We start from the raw sequence: 22,506 nt of genomic DNA on the forward strand, positions 1-22,506 counted from the left end.
ACAGCTGATGAGTGCAGCAGCAGTGGCAGGAGCCTCTCCCACCTCCGAGGCAGCGCTAAGGATGTCTCAATATCTCAGACATTCACTGAGGATTCCAGGATTGTGAGAGGGCACAGGCTGGCCTGAGGGACTCCCCTTCTCCTTAAGTGCACAAACTTTGTGCACTGGGACTCTAGTTGTAAATAAAGCCAGTCAGAGAAAGACAAAAACCATATGATTTCACTCATAGTTAGAATTTAATGAACAAACTTAAAAAGCAGAAAACTCTGGTGGAGAGAAAAGGTGTTGAGGGAAGTAGAGGGATTGAACAATTTTAAAAAAATAGAGATAAAGAACTCCTGGACACAGACAATAGTGTGGTCACTGCCTCGTGTGTGGTAAGATTGATGGGTAGATGCCACAGAGTGTATAGGGAGGAAAAATGGAAAAGGGTAAAAAAAAAAATAAAAAATGGAAAAGGGTAAATATATATATATGTAAAAGGCTAATATGTTAAGTGGTTATTGGCTGTCCATCTGACAGGTCACCAGGGAGTAGACATTTAATGTAGGAGCTGACATGACGTGAACTGGCCATTTACAGAGAAATGGCACTGCAAACATGGTGCCCACAAATTCTGCTGCAGTTAAATATGTTACCCTTTGTTCTCCCTGCATGATATAGAATAATAATTTGCTTCATGATGATATTTGCTGTTGTGTTGCTGACAATTACCTGAAAGAGAAATTGTGGTACTTCACTGGGCTGGAAAAAGTTTAGCTAAATTAGAAAGCAGGTCTAATTAAGCAAGTTTATTCTATATCACATGTGTCAAACACAAGGCCCGCGGGCCAAATCCAGCCCGCCAGGCCTTGCAATGTGGCCCGCACCGCGCTGTCATCACTGCACTCCGCTGTCAGTTTATGACATTGTCAGTTTATGACTGTTCAGTAAACCATTCGGCCCGTGATTTAGGCTGGATTTTAGATTTTGGCCCCTTCTCTGATTGAGTTCGACACCCCTATTCTATATAGTAGTATATAAAAAGCTAAGTTGACTCATGCATGCGCAATACACATAAAGCTCTCTCTGGTGCCAATCGAACATGTGTGTTTCAATCTATCATTGTAGATTGTGAATTATTGAAATTTCTATTAGAGAGAGAGGGCAAATAGCATATTAAAATATTTCTTCTAATTAATTTCCTTTCAATGTGCACAAATTTGTGCACTTAGCTACTAGTGTATAAAATAAAAGAACAAAAATAATTTCTGAGAGTCAAGGACATTTTCAAATTAACATAAATGTTATTTGAATGTTGTTAGTACTGTTTCTTGTAATTTTAATTGCATAAATTTTATTTTAATATATAAATTAAATTCACACCACTGTGAAAATTAGAATTAATTTTTATACATTAATACCATTACATCTAAGAATTCATATAAATTCACTGACAAATCACAAGAAAATTTGTTAACAATTTTAACTTTCTATTTATAATCTAAGATAAATGAGAAGATAAAAGTCTGCTTATGAAAATAATGAATTTCAGAAGTCTACAATTAATTTGAAACACCCTGTGATATTAGGACAAAAATAAATTATTTTCAACCATATTATCCATATGACCAATTGTTTTATACAGGGACATTTAATATCTTCCTTTATCTTGAAAAATTTGTAGAAGTACTGCATAATAAATCACTATGTTGTATCTAACTTCATCAATATTAGATTGAATAAATTTATACATTATTTAGGAACTGACCTTAATTAAAATCTTTGGACATTCTGTTAAATCACTGGTTGAAGACTTCATTGGTTCTATATTTGCAAATTTTCCTAGACTTAAACAACTTATCTTTGTGAGCATTAGATTTTTTAATATAAAACAATAGTAATTCCTACACCAAAGTGTGGTGGAAAAAAACACACACATTGTTATTTAGCAGTTTAAAATAAACTTTGTTTTAAATATATCTTGGTTCAGAGAAAGATATTAAAAGTGTTTTCCTAATAGTTCTATATTTTAAATAGAGGAGTTAATACCCTTGTGGGGTCTTAAGGGATCACTCAAGCACAGCTGCAAAAGTACCACTTGGAGAGATATATGAAGTTAACAAATTTATTTTCTTTACAGGTCCTAGGGAAGGGAGGAGCCGCATGCCATGCAAAGGACCACTTGGGAGGAGCCCTGAGTATTTTTATGGGGGTGGGGCTAGAAGTTAAACAAAATGCATAAGAGAATTTCAGTAGTGTGTTTGAGTGTCACTAGGTCACAGTCAGAGGAGAGTAAGAAGGGAACTTTTGAGCGGCCAGTCTTATTACACTGACGTCCCTAGTCCCTTGGGTCAGGTGGGTGCTCATGGTCTGTTCATAGGGATATTGAGATACTGGAAACATACAAAGTTTTAAAATTTTACAATACAAGTGCCAACTTGGTATGTATTTAAAAAATAACTCTGTCCATTGCAATGAGCACAGTTCTAGAAAAATATAATTCCTGTGTTGTGATAAAGAGAATCATGCATGTACAAGTAGAATAAGTGTTCAAGAAATAGATCAGGCTCATATTTTAATGGATATATGAGTTCAACGTAAGTTTGCACATTCTTTTTGTGCAGATTGCTTTCACTGGATAATCAATCCTGAAAAATAAAAGCATAATATGCAAATCGATTGAATGGTGAAAGGACTGATCTGCAGGGACAGGGCCAGTGAGAAAGTGGTGCCAGGCCAGCCAAGGCATGTGCCAATGGGCAGAGGGAGGGGATAGCGATCGGGGGGGGGGGGGGGGGGCAGAGGAGACCAGCAGTGGTGGAGGGGCAATCTGAAAGGTAGGTTTGGCCACTAGCTGGTCAGCTCTGTACCCTAATTGGTCCACCTAGTTGCCTCCTGCAGAGGGAGGCCAGACTGCCCTTTAGGCCTGCTCCCCGAGAGGACCGGACCTGAGCCATTAGTCAGACAACCCCTGAAGGATCCTGGACTACAGGAGGGAACAGGCTGGGCTGAGGGAACTCCCCCAAATGCATGAATTTTTGTGCACCAGGCCTCTGAATAAAATAAATAAGAACAAAGTTCATAAGTTGTATTCTTATGGAGGAACTATACATAAGCAACACAGTTATGTTCTCCATATTTTTCAAAGTAAGAGATCTGAGAGTTACTTTGGTTAGAAGTTGAAACGAATAAGAGAAATTCCAGATGCCCTAAAAAACTAAAATTTTCTAATCATAGAAATAATTGAAAAATCAATAGAACACATACCAGGAGTCTTGCATATATAGCCTAGACAGTCAATGAAGTGGTAAAAATGCAGTGGTCAAAGAGATTGAAGGTTTGCAATTCCTCTGTATGTTAGAACATTTTCAAATTTATTGGGAAATAGTGAGGGAAAATATAAGTTGAGCTATATTCATTTACTTTTATATTTTCATCTTTCTTTAAATTATTTCTTTCATTTTATTATTTGCATATTTAACATTCTCTTACCTACTGGCATAGCACAAGAAAAGTAATATTTGCCTATTAAATTATTTTTAAAAGAATGAGTAATGATTTACTTGTCTTATAAGTCACTATGGAGTAGATGATAACTAATTTATAAGTAACTTTGTTACTTTTTTACCTTGAGAGCATCATTTATATGTATATATAAAAGCCTATGCAACCAAACAAATGAATGAACGACCAAACAATTGGTCATCCAGTCACTGTGATAGCACTGACCACCAGGGGGCAGAAGCTCAATGCAGAAGCTGCCCTCTGCTGGTCAGCACAATACCACAGCCAACCTCCTGTGGCTCTGATCGGCCCCAATTGCCAGTCAGGCCTAGGTACCCCACCCACACACGAATTCATGCACTAGGCCTCTAGTTTCCTTATAAAAGCTACATGGTATTTTGCTTTTCTGAATTAGTTAACTGGACTAATCATCTGGTCATCTATAAATATAAATTTGTCACTGACTGATTACCTCCGTTTATGGACATAAAGATGATAAGATTTAGGGGGGAAATCTGTTATTCTCTAAATCGCATTACCATGAAAAATAAGGTCATTATGAAGGTCACATTTAGCCTCATTTTAATTATTAAAAAATTTAGGTTGAGAATCCTACGGATTTTAAATAATAAATTTCACTTTATTTTAAATAAAAATCTATTATAAATCCATAACTGGTTTAAAAGTTCTATTTTTTTCTGAAATACATGTGCCATTGCAGTATTAATTTAAAAAATAATCTCAATATATTTGCATTCATACATGCAAGCTTTATTCAAAGTATGATACATCCTATTCAATGTCTTATACTATTTACTGGTGTAAGTAAAGGCTATACCAGTAGCAGAAAGTGTAAGAGAGGGACAAGTTTAGCCATAAAAAATTACTAAAATGTTAATATTGTGTTTACAATGTTAAATTGACTTGATATGAGTATGTTTCTAATTACTGCACTGTCTTTATATTTCATATCCTTTAGGGCTATGTCCTGACTTATCTCCTCTTGAGGTGGCAATGATCTTGAATAAAGACATCTACACTTATAAAACTGTTATGGTAAAGCCCTAGTCTCAACTGAGATAGTCCCTGAATAAATTGGCTCTTTAATTCATATCACTGTAGAGATGAGAATAAATGAATTAAATTTAAAAAAATATTTCTAATAGCTAACTTAAGCTAGGATATCAATTCTCATTCCTTTATTATTCAAACCAGACCAAGCTGCATTCTGACACATGGATTAAATAATTGGAAGACACCAACAAAATATCCCTTTATAAACTTCCTGATAAAGAATGGAGATTTGTTATAGGTATTTCTCCAGTTATAAATTAGAGTTGGAGTGACGTAATAATCAACTTTGAAACAAGTACAATGTTTTCAATGTTCTGGCCAAATTATATGAAGTGAGGAATCACAGGGTATTTGTGAAAAATAGAGAAGAGCTGACAAAAATACACTATCATATCTTGTATGAAGACTTCTTCCTTGGTCTCTGGGAATTTTCCAGCATCATTTTTCCCTAGTGCTCTTCAGTTGATAAGAACACATATGCTGGTCAAGAACCACTTGTGTAAAGAGGCTATGTGAATTCAGCATTGGTAGGCAAATAGGTGATTTTTAATGTAGGGCCATATGAATTGAACTATCACTGTTGTGGGATTTGAGTTTTTAAATACTTTTTTTTTTATTAAGTTAGTAAACTATATGAGACAAAGGGGGAAAAGAAAGTTATTTTCCCTAAAATGTATAACTTCCTAAATACAGGAAATGAAATAGGAAAAATAAATCAAATGGAATACAAACGGTATGGAGTTAAAAGGGGCAAACATTCCATATTAAATTAAAATAAAATAAATTAAAAGAATTGAAAGATCATTGAATAAGCAGGATTTGTGATATATTATTTCTGTATTTTGGCTAAATTGAAGAGGACAACCATTTCCAGGAAAAATAAGGCAGAATGCCCTCTTTCCCAGATGCCATGGTTAGCTACCAAACTAATCTTTTTTGGGGCCCAAACATTGAATGGTGCCCTGGCCTAGTGCCACTATTGCAGTACACATCATTTAGCATACATATATCTTGGTACATCAATAGGAAAATTATCCAAAGAAATAAAAGTAAGTTAAAACAGGAATCACATGTAAATAAGGAATACCATTTCTGTTGGTGGGTAAATTCATTTTAAACTCTCAATATCTGATATGTACTCTCTGACAAATTACAATTGATTTTTGAGAAGGAACTGAATAGAAAATTATCTATTTATAATGATAATTTCAGTCCCAGCAGTAAATTCATAAGTAAACAGATATAAATGGTCTTCTCTATAATTCTCTTTTATTCCTTAGCAATAAGAAGTTGTTTCTACTGTGCCCTCATGATGAAACATTGAATGACTCCGCTCAGGCTTATTTACGGGGCTTATATCTCTGGGAGTCTAGTCCCAAACCTGATCACAGCAAGTTAGGAAGAGTAATTTGCTGGTATATATTTATGAGCTATGTGTGATTTATTTAAATACCATTTTCCTCTGACTAGTCATAAAGGTTATAAGACTAACTTAAGGCCTTGAGACACAAATTAAACCTAGCCTTCTTTATTTATCCTACTGTCTTTCTCCACTAAGCTTGTTAGACATATTGAACTGTACAGATATTTTAAAGAACACTATTGAATATCTAGGTCACATGGAACATCTAGAATCATTCATACATTTTTTAAATCAATAGTTAAATATAATTTTTGGAAACCCTAATTATTGTCCTCTTTGTATTAATGAATCTCACAACAAACTGTCTTCCAAGTTGCAGGGTAAACATGGGATATTTATAGGAAACGTGGCACTATAAGTAGCCCATGTCCCTGACCAGCTGAACTCAAAAAAATTATTGAAAGCTCTGGAGACTAGTTTCAGGTTTTCTATTCGCATAAAATACAAGCAGATTTTTTTTTTTTAAATTCAGTTTCATTATTAACTAAAAAGAATAATATGAATTAGCACTGTGCAATAGAATTTTCTACAATTTTGGAAACAGTCTGTATCTTTATGGTAACCAGTAGCCTCATGTGATTCTTGAGGACCTAAAACAGGTCTAGTGTGCTTAAGAAATTAAATTTTTAATGCAATTAATTTTAAATAATTAAATAGTCAATATGGGTAGTAGATAGCAGTGAAAATACAGATAGTATTTTAGCACATTTCAAGAAAGAGCAAAAAATTATGGATAGTTATGATAAACGTAGCATTTTTAATGAGTCTCTAATAAAATACATGTTTTATACATAGGCATGTCCCTAGAAAAATGTACAACCTTAATTAAGCCTTAAAGGTATAAGGATCCCAGGCTGCATGAAAAATCAGAATAAAATTAATATTAAGGATCAATTTGCAGAGGAAAATAGAAGAAATCTTATAGCCATGTTAAATGAAAGGAATTTTTAAAGGTATGGTCCAATTTTCTCCAGGTAGAATTATAAATTATTTAATGCATATGGAATTCAATACTTTTTTAAACTTAGCTGGCTCAGAAGCCTTCTTATCCACTGGCTCTGTCCCTGGTAGAAGTCAACATTATATGATGGAGAGCCACTCATATGATATTAGTCATTGGTTTGGGTTTGAAATTTGGCCTTTGGATCATTTACAAGAGCAAACATTTCAAGAACTCCATAGATTCTAAAAACTGACATCACTAAAAGCACATGGTTTTATAAAACAAAATGGTAGTAATAAGGATCACAACTCTAACAAAATTAACTTAGCTTCTATTAAAAAAAAGAAAAGAAAAACCTAATAAGTCTATTCCATTAAAACATTCTGTCATTCAGAAGAGGCTTAATAACTGTAAATATATATATATATATATATATATATATATATATATATATATATATATATAATTTTTTAAATATATTTTATTGTGGTTTTTTTTTTTACAGAGAGGAAGAGAGAGGGATAGAAAGCTAGAAACATCAATGAGAGAGAATTATCTATCAGCTGCCTCTTGGACACCCCTTACTGGGGATGTGCCCGCAACCAAGGTACATGCCCTTGACCAGAATAGAACCTGGGACCCTTGAGTCCGCAGGCCAATGTTCTATCCACTGAGCCAAACCAGTTTTGGCTGTAAATATATTTTAATTAATGATTTCTACACATTAGAAAAAAAATAAAAGCTGGTATTCCTTGTTTGGTTATGCTTAGAAAATGGATTTCCTATAATGAATGCCAATATTAATTTTTTTATTAGTTATAGGTTAACAATTCATATTATTTAGAGTTCATTGTGGATCTACTAAAAACTGTCCTAAAAAATAGTTATTTGAATCTTCCTATTCATGATGAAATCGTAACATTCTTGACAGATTCTTGCTATCAAAATAACATGCAATTCATGTACACACTATATAGCTATTTACATAATGAAATTAGTTTTTAAACTCTTAATCCAGGTGATTTTTCTCTATACACACACACACACACACACACATACACACACACAGACCCCAGAATAACTGACATCTAAAATTATCTAAAGATATCAACAAATAGGAAAAATAAAGCAACTTCTATAATAAAAATATTATAAAGTCTATTCATTATTGCATTCATTGAATTTGTCTTAGAATAATATAAACTTATGGTAATAAACCATAATGTTTCATTATAGTTGACATATTACAAATTTAAGGAAAAAATACAGACTTATAAAGACAATTGTTGTAATTTTTTTAACTATCTTTGCCATAATGGTAAATACAAAACTAGATACATTTCTAAAAATGAAAATAGTGGCATCATTTAAAGCATAACATAAATACCTAAGCTAAAGACATTTTTAAAGACTGTGTATTTTTTAAAACATGCAAACAGTAATTTTGAAAAAAGAAATGTTAAAAATTCTACATTTCAGCTTCTGAAGAACCTAATTTATTATCCCCTTCTAAAGTACTTATAACTATATTGATAAAATACAGCATACTATTTCTTTAATACTTTTTCTCAGACTCTATCCACTAGGAATGAGATTTGATCCTGTGTTGTTTATTGCTGCAGTCTCAGCTTCTAAATCAGAGCCTCACACATAATTAGGAAACAATAAATATTTTTAAGTTATAAAAGATAATTACTAACCACACTAATTCTATTAAAGCATAAAAACAACAACAACACTACTTTATACAAATTCTTAAAACTTAACAATGGAGTTATCCAAATGCAGTGATCTTATGTATAAAATTCATTGACTTGGAGTTCAGATGTACATATGTCCCCTACTGCAATAGTCTTGAATAAAAATCTTTGTTTACCTAACTTTGTCCTTTTCAATTTTTACTTTGAAACCATCTATGTCAATAAACACAATAATTACCTGTAACTTTGGTAACATGATGTGATCATAGAACATCCGTGGGACAAGATCCAAGATTGTTTGAAAAATATGTACCTAAATATATAAAAATGAATATATACATATAGATTTATATGCAAACATATGTATATGCATATGTATATATGTGCATACACATACACACACATAGATATGTATGCTACAACTTACATATTGGTGCCCCAAAACTACTGAATATCTTTATAAGACTGCTGGATGCCTGGTGCATGAATTCATGCATGAGTGGGGTCCCTCAGCCTGACCAGCGATCAAGGCCTATCAGGGGAGCCAGCCAGCTGTGGGAAGGGGTTCAGGAGGTTGGCCAGCTTGGAGGAGGGGCCGCAGGAGGTTGGCTGTGGGAGTGCACTGACCATCAGGGGGCAGCTCTTGGGTTGAATGTCTTCCCCTTCATTGTCAGTGTGTGACATAGCGACTGGTCAAACGGTAGTTACTATAGTTCTGACCGTTATGGTCACTTAGGAGATATATATAAATATTTTTCTTGATTCAGTTATATACTTACTAGGAAAAAGGTTATTAACATTTAAATAGGTGCCTAGTGGTGGGCACGCAAACACCTGAAACCTGTATGATCATATTAGCAAATGTCACCCCAATAAATTTAATAAAAATAATAAATACCTAAATATACCCAATTTCTTTTAGAAAACAAAAAGTGGATAGAGCATCAGACTGTAGACTGAGGGGTCCCAGGTTCTATTCCTGTCAAGGGCACATGCTTGGGTTGTGGGCTTGATCCCCAGTTGGGAGCATGTGGAAGGCACCTGATCATTAATTCTCTCTCATCATGGATGTTTTAAACCCACTCTCCTTCTCCCTTCCTCTCTAAAATCAATAAAAATATATTCTAAAAAAAAGAAAACAATTGCATCCATTTTTGAGCAATTAAGATTTGAGGATTACTTCTCACAATGGATTCTTAAATTGGGGTGGTTAATGATATTCAACATTACCTATATAAAGAAAAGTAATAAGTTTTAAAAATATGTATGACTATTCATTGAAAATAGACAATATCAAGAATCAAAAAACAATGATTAATGATGAGAAATTATTCAAGAAATCCCCTTTTCTTGCTTTTTAAACTATAAAGACAGATAAGAGCACTGTTTGTTAATTTTATTCTAATAAATATCACTCTGAAGCTTTTGACAAACAAAACAGATCCAACAATGCAGTGTCAGCCAACTTACCCAGAAGCTATTGAATATTTTCTCTTTTTTTTTTCTTTTTTAATGTTTCCTACTTAAGAAGAAAAAGACATGGAAATCATAATATTGATTGGCTGGATTCAGATCAGTTTTATAAACATTTGTTGATTATTAAAGCTGTGTCAGCCAAAGGTAGGTGCTAAGATAGCATCACTCTTTGTCCTGAAGAATACCCTCATCAGGTGGGTAGTCACATAAAAGACAATGATGTTTTATTGTGTTAAATGCAATGTTAGCTATCTGTGGGATAATAGAGGAGAACACTTAGCTCTGTCTGAGACTGCATGGAAGGTTTTCTCAGATAAGTAATTCCCTAAAGGAGCTAAATCTGTATTAAAAATCAGTTAGCCAGAAAATGAAGTTGGAGAGAGTTTTAACATGACAATATTCTTGAGTGACTTTGTGGTTCTGTCAAATGGGATCTCTTAAGGTTGCTGAAGGAGGAATGCACTAGGCCAAAGTGGTGAGGGATTATGAATTTATTACATCATCTGCAAACCAGATGGGCTGAGCCCCAAATTGGCATCAGCACCCAAAGATGGAAAGTCAGAGATTTTAAAGGATGCTGGGCAAGCTTTTTTTGGACAGAGATTTCTCTGGGTGGGTCTGGATCCTGGGAAGGTCAAGAGGAAAGGATAATGGTCTTACCCAATGGAATGTGGTTTTAGCAAGTGGAATGTGCTCTAAGCAAAAGGAAATGTTCATTGTGAAATGATCTAAAGATCAGTTCCCAGGAGAGGGGTACCCATTCGGTTATTTGAACAGACTTAACAGGATCAGACAAATATTTTTTAAAAACTAAGTAAAAGTTTATGTGCTTGAGAAGGCTATGGAAGCTCTAAGCAGATATGCTCATTTATAAATCTACTAGAGGCCCTGTGCATGAAAATTCATGAACTTGATGGGGGAGGGGGGTCATCCTCAGCCCAGCCTGTGCCCTCTCAGAGCCTCAGGGGCTGTCCTAATGATGACTTAGGCCTGAGTCCCCCAGTGCCTAAGCCGCAGTCTGGCCTCTCTCTGCAGGAGGCGACCAGGGCAGCTAATCAGGGGATGGTATTGCCCTCATCACCCCACCATTGCTGCCTGGCCTCCATCTGTGTAAGTAAGGGTAGGGGATAAGGGACGGCACCACCCCCATCATCCTGCTGTTGCTGCCTAGCCTCCCTCCGTGGGAAACAACCAGATGGGTCAATCAGGGGACGGTCCCTTCATTGCCCCTCCGACATCGCTGGTCAATGCCCTCCTCCAAAGCCATTTCCTCCCTCTTCCCGCTGGCACGTACTTTGACTGGCCTGGCACCACCTGCTTGCCAGCCCTGCCCCCGACCGACTGGTCATTCTTCCATTTGGTCAATTTGCATATTATGCTTTTATTATATAGGATATAGTCATGCACCATATGACCACTTTGGGGACAACAATTATTGCCAATGACTTTATAGTTATCATAATGTGACACCAATGATATCATTATGAATTAAGACAGTTATTAACAGGGAAGGAATAAAGGGAAGGCAAACATTATAGGCATGCCCTTTAAAGTCTGGGTGATGTAGGGAAGGTCTGTCAGTCACACCTGGGAAAAGGCCATTGGCAAGAGGCTACTGTAAGCACATTGGCCACTGCAAGCACATGAAGATTTCAGACATGTAATCCCCTAAACAAAAGAAGTCCCTCTCTGGCTCTCTCACTTATTGCTTGCTGGCGCTCGAGTCCTGGCTTAAATTACTCTCACATTCCTGCATTTGTCACATGGTCCACAGCCATGTGGATCCCATACGATGGACTGTCACTAGCCTAACACTACACCTGACCTCACTTCACCATAGAAAGGAAACTCTGGACACTGGCTTTGCTTCTAGCTCTGCTGAATTCCCGGCTGCACCTCTTCCAGGACTGCATTAAGGGACTGTGATCTTAGAAATGCAAGATGCAATTTCATGCAAATAAAAATTACTCCTACTCCTGTAGGAATCTCAGAAAAAATATTTTTTCTAGAGATATCATAAGGACCTGACCCCAAGCACATAATAGGAAAAGGGATATCCACTTCCACTGATAAGAGCATGATGCATTATTCACATGTTTGTGGTGGTGCTGGTGTAAACAAACCCACTGTGCTGCCAGTCCTATTAAAGGATAGGAATACAATTATTATCAGTATATAATACTTGACAATAATAAAAAAAGAAAAAAATATGTTACTAGTTTATGTATTTGCCACACTATACTTTTAATCATTATTTTAGAGTCTACTCTTTCTACTTATAAAGAAAGTATGCTGCTATGTTACATAGGCAGGAGCCTAAGACTTCTTGTGTTCACCACATTCTTTGTTGCAGCATTATCTCTTGTGTTTGACTTAACCTCCGATGTCTTTCTTTTGTGTTTTTGTTAGTTTTGTTTTTCACAGTAACATATTGTAGGCTATTAGCTTAGGAGCAATAGGCTATACCAGATAGTGTAGGTGGGTAGTTAGGCTTCAACATCTGGATTTGTGTAACTACCCTGTTTCCCCAAAAATAAGACAGTGTCTTATATTAGTTTTTGCTCCCAAAGATGCACTAGGTCTTATTTTCAGGGGATGTCTTATTTTTTCATGAAGAAGAATACAGTACACATTTATTGTTAAATAAAAATAAAGGAAATTTATTACCTGTATACTGTATGGTAGTACGGTAGTTGTCTAGACAAACTGTGAATCCTACAGTATCAAGAATTTACTCATTTATTGAATGTCAATCATGTCATCATCTTCTGGAACATTGTCATAACAATCCAATTCCTGAATTTCCTGGTGAATTTCTTGTGACTCCATTTCTTTCAGAATCAGTGGACCAAATCTCTCATGTTTAGCCTGGGGGGGCCTTATTTTTGGGGGGATGCCTTACATTTCACTCAGAAGAAAACCTGTAAGTAGGTCTTATTTTCGGGCAAACATGGTACATGCTATGATCACCACTCAACAACGAAATTGCCTAAGTATGATTTTCTTAGATATATCCCATTCTTTCGCAGCACTGGAAACAAGTCTGGATTGAAGATTGAAGATATATTTGGAAATCATAAAGCCATTCTTGTTTCATGCACAAAACTTGAGAATAGATGAGATACCCCTGAGAAAGACAAGATTATTGCATTTGAGAAAACTGTGGTCAACCTTAACATTTAAGTGATTGGCACAGCAGAAGCTCAGAAATGAAAAGTATGTAGAGTAAACAGTAAAACAAATTCCAGAGAGTAATGAGTTCTAAAACATCATGCTTGGCAAACAGTGAGCAGGAAGGTCCAGTAAATTGAGTGAATATCCTCACTGGATTTGGACATGCTGAGTCATGGTTGAATTCCAATTTAGATCTTTAATTGTAATTGCAAACTAAAACATATTGCAATATATTGCTGAATCAATGAAATCTGAGAGATTAGAGTTTGTAAATATAGTTGGAGAGCATATCCTATATAATAAAAGCCTAATATGCTAAGTGTCTAACCTTTCATTCAGCTGAATGAAAGGTTAGACACTTAGCATATTAGGTTAGAGGAGTTGCTGTGATGCACACTAATCACCAGGGGGTGGATGCTCTGACCTGTAGGTTAGCTTGCTGCAGGACAGACGTACCCTGGAGCCCTCTTACAGTCTCTCCCTGCCCCGATGATGCCCTGGTGGGGCCTCTTGGCCTGGCCTGTAGGGATCAGGCCAAAACCAGCCCAGTGGACAAATCAAAATGGACTGGACACTCCCTGGAGCCCTCCTACTGTCTCTCCCCGGTCCCCCATCAGCCCCCAACAAGACTGAGCAAGACCAGCCCGCCCCTGCAGGGATTGGGGTGAAACCAGCAGTCGGACATCCCCCAAGGAGTCCTGGATTACAAGAGGACACAGGCCAGGCTGAGGGATCCCACTGGTGCAAGAATCTGTGCACCAGGCTTTAGTAGTTAATAAGGTTTTTGTTTTATGTCTGAAAAGGGTAATGGAAGATGATTCTTTAAATACAGGAGGAGATAAGTGACTGGAAGAGTTAGAGGTCAAAGATAAGTGAAATAGAAGATATATTGATGGAATCAAGTCCCCGTCGACAAGAAAGGGGATGAGATCAAGTAAAAATGCGAAAAGACTGGCTTTGATCAAGGGAAGGAGCGTTCAGTCTTCTGTGAATGAGATAAGAAAGGGAAAATAAATGAAGATATCAATACATTTGAAAAAAGGAATGAAAATTACTTTGTGCTTGATTAATTATAATTTTGGTATGCTGGGAAAGAAAAATATGGGTGCAGTGTGCCTGCGCAGAGGGGGGGGCATGCTGCATCACTATTTTTGAAGCCAGTGGCGGGAGCTGCTGGGACTCCGTGGAAGCCTGGTGCGTGGGCACACGCTGGCTATGGACCTAGCCATGGCACAGCAGCTGTTCCTAGAGGGCTGAGGGTCTAGCTGTGGCGCGGCAGCTGTTCTGGGAGCAGGGCATCACCCTTGGCGGAAGCGTGGAGATTGTGGCCCAGTTCTCCTCACTTGGCATCAATAGCATTTTGTATCAGTGTCTCATTCATCCGTCTGAATCCTTGATTCGAGTGCAGAACTGCGGGCTCACCTTGCTGGTCACCACTGACCCCTTGCTCACTCAACACCTAAGCCATGTGGGAGAGCAGCTGAAAGACTGGCTGTACAAATGCTCAGTGCAGAACCTGGTGCTGGTCATCTTGAATACTAAAGATGGGCAGGTCCTTGAGAGCTGGCACTTTGACACTGAGTGTGACATGATGGCCAGAGATGACAGTGCACCCAGAGAGAAGTCTCAGAAAGCCATTTGAGATGAGATCCCCTCGGTGATCAGACAGATCACAGCCACCTTGACCTTCCTGCCACTGCTGGAAGCTTCCTGTTCCTTTGACCCGCTGATCTATACAGACAAAGGTTTGGTTGTCCCTGAAAGTCTGTGGGAAGAGTCCGGACCCCAGTTCATTGCCAATCCAGGATGGCCATCCACAAAGTGAACAGCATGGTGGCCTAGAAAATCCCTGACAATGACTGAAGGAGCCGGAGACATAATGGAATCCTACATGTTTGTTCCCTGAGACAAAGTCAACTGTAGTTCTTGTTTTGTTTCACTGATTACTTTTGAAGTTGGGAAAACTTAACATTCTTCACTGAACTGTGCGTATGGTTCCATTGGTTGGTACCTGCTTGGCTTTCATAGGGTTGACATAATTTCCATAGGGTTGACACTGTTCAAGGGAACCAACAGATCCCATCAGCACTGGAATATCAACTCTTTGAAGGTGGGAACTGGAGATGGGAAACTGGCTATTCAGCTAAATGCCTTCCTAAATCAGAAATTTTGGTCAAATAGCTTGACTCCCAGTCTAGGTGAATATGGAACAGCAAAAGAAGTCTGAATAGTCAGAATCTTTGTTTAGTTCTAAAGTAAGTGATCAGCCCCTGTAACAGTATTCCTAGCGGGTCCTTTTGCCATTTATTTCATTTGTATAGTTTCCATATTGAAAAACCCACAATTACTTGACTTTAATGTATATAATTTACACTTAAAAATCTGTCGCCATTTCTCATGTTTCAATTTCACTGATACAGAATTCTTAAGATACATGTGCATGTTTTTTTTTTTAATACATATATGGATGGATAAGAGACTCGAGAGGATAAGTAAATGGCTAATATAATCAGATGGGGAAATGCAAGAGTTGTCCAAAGGTAGGTAAATCATTGATGAATGGTATTGGAAACTAAACAACACAAATTACATCAATTACATCCAAATCACTTATTGATACCTGTCTTGTCCTTTCCATTGCTTATGTCATTTGCAGACTTCTTTGAGTCAATATCTCATGAGCACATTTTATGCTGTGAACTGTAAGATCTAAGGTCTCTCAGGTCTAAGTCCCCAACTCATTATTCTTCCTCATCTCTTGCAGATCTCTCTCCTCCTGCCTCTTGGTTTCTGTAACCACCAAGTCTACTTTGATGTTCTGCTTCCTTGAAGACCCAAATGAGTATGTGATCATTTCCTTCCTTATTCTACCCAGAGACAGTAAACCAGTCCTCTTTAATTATGTTTTTAGTTTCACTAATGAAGTCTCTGGAAAAACAGGCAACATATAACAAAAGTTATAGTATAGACACACACACACACACACACACACACACACACACACACACCTCAGAATGACAGTAAGTGGTTTGTAATTACCGATGGCCAGTAAGAAAATCTGAATGGATACCACCTAGCAGTTCTCCCTTTACCTTTATTTCCCTGAGGACAAGCTCATCAAAGGAGCATCTTTCTTCTATTCTTTCATTTATTGAAATTGAAGCCTCAAGACATAATCAAGGCAGAACAACAGGTGCCCTCTTGTGTCAAGTGGGTCATTTGCATTTCCAAGTGTCTCTGGATTCTATGTGGTGACTTTTGTAAGGGGTTTAAGCTTCTTCCTGGAAAGATCAATTTTGGAATTTGCTTCTCAGTGTGTTTCACTAGAATTGCCTTCTATTACAATGAAGGTTTTCTAAGTGGCTGTGTCCAGCTGAGATATCTGGATATGCAGGGCCATCTATCTTATACAGCTATGCACCTGCCCTAGGGAACCTCTCAACACAAATGCATAAAGACGAAGTAAACAATTAAGTTATTTTAACCCTTTAAAAGGATGAAAGTTAAGTCTAAAAATTAAGACAACGGAATAAATTATTAAGAAAAAGTAGTCAGCTTTGTATGACAGTCTGTTACTATGATAGAGTCTAATAAGTTTTTAGATTGTAAACAACTGAAAATTGTATAGCTTGTACCAGAGACAAGGGAGACTATTTTCATTTTTAAAAACAAATGGACATTATTAAACTCTTTGAACTTTCCATGGAAAGCATCATTATATTGAACACACTCAAAAAACAACACAATTGTTGATTTATTATAAAATCAAAACATACTTATATTTTTAATATATCAATTTTAAATTAATATTTTATAGACTTCATGGGCACTTGCTGACTATGTATCTTGCATATGCATACACATATATAAAATGTTGAGAAAATTAATAGCTGAATAGATTAAATTATAATATGTGAAGAATTTATGATCTATGGAAGAAAAGTTTACAAAAAAGCAAAATAGCAAATGTTGTTTTAAAAAGGGTGGAAATGATACTGAAATAAATTTTCAGGACAGGATAGGCAGTTAGGAAATAAGGGGGCCCATGAGAGAGGAACACACAGGTGAGGTCTTGGAGATGCAGAATGCTTACCTTACTTTTACAGAGGACATAGGAATGTTGCAAGGGGGAAGAAAGGGAGGGGAGGGGCTATAACCTTTGAAACTGATACTCTGCAGAAGATTGACCAATTAGGAAAGCTCAGGGGTCATACATTAAGGAAGGGTGCAATTAGAAAGGGCTATAAAAAGACAAAGAGCTGCAGTCTTTATAAACCTGGAGACAAAGAGAGTCAGAGAAGTGATTTTTTCCCCTCCATTTTAGGGAGGGAGAGAGAGAGAGCAGGCTTGTCCCATTTGAAGACCCCTCCCCAGATGGAGTTTATATATGCTTCCAATAAAAGTCCACATTTTTAATTTAAAAAGCCTTTTATTCTGAGAATTTATTCTTTAAATTTCCTAGGACAAGAACCACAAGGAAGAGTCCACATCCCAACTTCATATATCAATACCATTGTAATTAACCTAATCTACACTAATAAAAGAGAAAGATTCAAATTGACCATTATGCCTCTACACTACCAGCCAATAGGAGGGAGTATGCAAATTACCCAACAAAGATGGCCACGTCCATAGTGGCCAGGCGGCCAGCACCCAGTAGCCCCAAACCCCACCATGATGGCACTGGGGCTGTGGGGGGCTGGATCAGGGACGCAAACCTACGGGAGGCTGACACCCAGCAGCCCCAAGGCCCGCCACCATGGTGTTGGGTCTGCTGTGGGGGGAGGGGTCCATGGGGGCAGTCAAGACACAAACCCACAAGAAACCTGAGGAGAGGGAGATAAACTATCATAACTTTATCTCCCTTTCCACAAGATGAGAAAACTGCCCCTGGTTTAGTTAGTGATATGGCCCACACCTTTCTACAAGCACAGGGTATGTTATGACCACTCCCAGGGAGGTCTGGTCAGAATACAGTCTCCAGGGAATAAAACTACTGTGGTAAATCATGTAAGAGAGGAAACAAGCTTTTGTTGGGTTTATTCTGAAGGTCAGAGAACATGCCACCCCAACATATGCTGTGTTGTTATATTGATGATCTTGAGCTGCAGATGCTTGAAAACAGCAAATGCATGCAGAGGCTTTCACTGAAGTCTCCTGATCGACCTAAAATCAGACTCCCACAAAAGGAGCTTAAATGTCATGGGTCCCCTTGACGGGAGAAGTGTCATCAGGCAGAGAAGACTGACTCCTGTCACAGGACAGGAGAGTAGAAGTTGACATCACACCAAAGCTTTGTTACAAAGTATTTCCCCTCACCCCCATTCATCTTTCCTAAAAGTCATTTACTCTCCTCTAAGAGGTCTATATATATTGTCCCTTTTCCCCAGGAAGAAGGTATTTAAATCTGCATTCTAAGCCACCTTGAGGAGTTACTCATTTTTCGCTGGGATCTCCCACATATACATGCAGTACACATGTTAATGAATTTTTGTTTTTTTCTTGGTGATTTGTCTTTCATTACAAGGGCCTCCACTAAGAACTCAGAAAGGTAGAGGAAAACTATTTTTCCTCCTCCATAATTCTATCTTGGGAAATCAAGTCGCCAGCTGAACAATGAGGTTGGCTCAAGTACCAAGTAGTCTTGGCTGATGGGAGAGAAGCTTCTAGGGAGAAATCAATGATATTGGCATCAAAGTGGGACAGAGGGCACAAGCATAGTTGCTGGTGGGAGTTTAAAGTGGTTCAACATTTTTGGAGGATAATTTGGCAAATTCAATAGAAATGTTCAAGGTACATCCAAGAGTCTGCTTCTAGGAATCACACCTGCTGAGATAAAGCACAAGCACATAAGCCCTGATCAGATCCCAGAATGCTACTGCTGGCTCCCCTTCCACAATAGAAAAGCCTGGGAACAACCTGCATTTTTAGGGTAAGGTGGCATTTATAATAATAAAAGGGTAATATGCTAATTAGATTGAACATCTTCAGGACGACCTTCCAGATGTCCTTCTGGACATCCTTCCCAACAAAGCCATGTTGGCAGGGCCAAGGCAGAGGAGGTTAGAGGCAACCAAGCAGGCAGGGGAGAGCAGTTAGGGGTATCAGGCCAGCAGCGGGGAGTAGTTAGGGGGATCAGACCAGCAGGGGAGAGCCGTTAGGGGGATCAGGCCAGCAGGGGAGAGCAGTTAGGGGGATCAGGCTAGAAGTCAGGTGAATGGTTAGGAGCCAGAGGTCTCTGCTAGGAGACAGTGCAGGCTGAGCTAAGGGGACCCCCTTTCCATGCATGAATTTCATGCACCGAGCCTCTAGTTATTAATAACAGAAAAGGAACAAAGGGAAGACCATATATCATAGGCATGTCCTTTGTGCAGCTTTGCTGGGAAGTGGCAGTTTAACACTCCCCAGGAAGCCACAATCTATTCCCCACAGATTTCTGGGTGAAGAGATTGAACAGAGGAAGATAAGACCCATGCCCCGTAATGTCTGGGTGATAGAGGGAAAGTATTTGTCAGTCACACCTGGAAAAAAGGTTGTTGGCCAGAGTAGGAGTGGCCACTGAACGCTCCAGAAGATTTGAGGTAATCTAAACAAGAAGTATGCTCTCTTGGTTTGTTATCTTGGCTCCTGGATAGCATTCTTTTGGCCCAGAGCCAGGTGGACCCCATAAGATGGACTAATGGCCCGCAACAGGCCTGATGCTGTGCTTGACTCAACTCCAATATAGAAGAGAAACTAGACACTGGCTTTGCTTCTAGCTTCTACTGAATCCCCAGTTTCACTTCTTCCAGGACTGGATTAAGGGAAATGAGATTTGGAAACACAGGGGGATAATTTCATGCAAATAAAAATCACTCATCTTCTTGTGCAAGTCTCAGAAAATTATTTTCCTCAAGATCTTGTAAGATATTGTAAGGATAACAGAATTGTTCAGGGACCAGAGTTTGAAGAGAATACTTTGGAAAAAGGGACTGATGTTCCAGTTGATGCCAAGTTTGAAAACAAATTTCAATTTTCTGGAACTATAGAGAGGTTCATGAGCTTTTTTATAACAAAGTAAAATTGATTGCATAAATTTGGAAAAATATACTACTTGATAAAAATATCCTAATCCTTATTAGCACCCTATCAACACTTTTTTTTTTAATGGAAAACAATTTATGAGTGACATAATGTTTGTCATTTTTAATAAATTGTAATGCCATGTTAAAATCTGGCAAATATAATTCAGATTAAAACACACACACACACACACACACACACACACACACACACACCCTAAGGCTTATTGTGATTTTCCAGCCTATAGTAACTACATTTTTTAAAACTAATCCATAATTGATGGCTCATGACATTGCCATTTTCAAGCCATTAGTTACACAATAACAATGTTAATTGAGTTTTAATTAAGTCAGCCATATTCAAGCTTGAAATATTTTAGCTTTCTTTCACAGATAGATGATATTTCCTGGGGTCATTTTCATTTACATCTATTTTTAAAATATTCTTTACTACCTTTGAAAATTTATTGAGAATTAATTTTGATCATCTTATTTAAATAGGAAAACATAAAATGTATCTATCATCAGCAATATTTTCTTCTAATACATACTTCACCATACACCAGAAAATAATTTCTAAGGTAAAAGTAGATTGTTGGGATGATTATTTTCTATAAGTTGGACACAATCAAATTTGTTCAATTCTTTCATTAATTTTGATTCATAATAGTATAAATTATCAGTAATCATTAAATGTATGTAAACTAACTTGGCTTTGTTATCTTGGGAGATTGAACTTTATTATTCAAATTTCCTTATATTTAAACTAGTGCTACAAATTTAAAAAAAAAATAATAACCCCTCTATGTAAGAATATGTGCACATGTTTTTGGGTCATCAATTACTTAGATGGTATTGCTAATGAAGACAAAGTCAAGAATGTGTTAATGATGTTGTTCGGTTAATAGAATCATCTATGCTTCTACCCGTATCAACAAATTTTATTCTCTAAGAAGCATATAAGAGAGACCAGATGAGAGGGAGAGATCTAATTCAGCACATACTTGTTATTACCATGAGCCTACTGTAACTATGGGTCACTAGCATTATCTCACTATGAAAATAAAAGCTTTATGAATGAAATTAAGACTATAAGAAGGGAGACACTGTGAAGAAAACAAGCATACAATCATTACCAGGTACAAATAATCTACTACTAGACATTAAAGTTGCTCATTAATAGTCTTTTAAATTGGCATAATAAATTTGTGAGTTAGGTATTATCCTAGATTTTTTACAAATGAGAAAAGTGAAGGTTACAAATATTAAATCACCCTTTCAATGTCACACAACTGGTATGTGCTTACCTTGATCTTGAACTCTATTTGATTGCAGAGCCATACTCATTTTACTGTTACTCCCAGGAAGGAGGAATAACAGAAGATACCCAGGGATGATAGGCAGTGAGAGTCTGGTAATATACTTAAGTCTACGCTTCCAGCTCAGACTTGCTTTATAAATAATAGATGTGCATTAAAAATATTAATGAACTTTCTACTTTTATGTCCTGACATAATTCAGACCTTAGAACAGTATTATTGAGGAAACAGTGATAATTCTAATTAGCAATTCATCTGCTGCTCTTGAGGGTCATTTTTAAATTCTCCTTATTAACTTGCAGCATTTCCCTGCTTAGATTGACTGTCATTTCCAGGAATAAGTTAAGGTAGATCAGACCTTGTAGGGTTAGCAAGAAGTAGGACATTATTAAAAAGAGCATTCAAGTAGTTAAGGAAGGAGTAGAAACTTATCAGAAGTAAATTGGCTATTAAATCACCATTGGCTGTTCTCTCATTTGAAATTTTAAGCATTTCAGGTAGATATAAATGAAATAACATTGAAGACTTCATTAAGAGTTTGGAACATGTTTAAGAATAATAAAGGGGCTGCATAAAATATTCCAGGGTGGTTATGCTAGGCCCCATTGTATGAACAACCTATATAGGAATATTTCTATATATGACCTAAGTCTCAGATTCCCTTAATCCTTTCCCTTTGTCATAATGAATGGTCACAGAACAAGCCCTGTGTGTTTTTGTAAGAGCCAGACAGTCTATTAACCAGCACAGAAATTATTATCCTGATTTCACATACCAAGGAACTCTGGGAGAGGGTAAGGAACTGTTCAAGGTCACACAGTTAATAGGTGGAAGAGCAACTATTTAAACA

General features: G+C 37.2%; 1 protein-coding gene and 1 pseudogene across 3 annotated transcripts in view; one reads left to right on the forward strand and one right to left on the reverse strand.

Moving 5' to 3' along the window:
- CADM2 (cell adhesion molecule 2) overlaps positions 1 to 22,506 on the reverse strand; it is a 1,134,397-nt gene that overhangs the window by 937,248 nt on the left and 174,643 nt on the right. The gene's annotated exons all lie outside the window — the stretch shown is intronic.
- LOC311617396 (mitotic spindle assembly checkpoint protein MAD2A-like) lies at positions 13,053 to 15,101 on the forward strand (annotated as a pseudogene). Its single transcript has 2 exons — positions 13,053 to 13,095; positions 14,542 to 15,101. The product of its transcript is annotated as a mitotic spindle assembly checkpoint protein MAD2A-like (transcript).

The sequence above is a fragment of the Pipistrellus hanaki genome (genome assembly GCF_964339955.1).
Source record: "Pipistrellus hanaki genome assembly, chromosome: 2".
Lineage (NCBI taxonomy): Eukaryota > Metazoa > Chordata > Mammalia > Chiroptera > Vespertilionidae > Pipistrellus > Pipistrellus hanaki.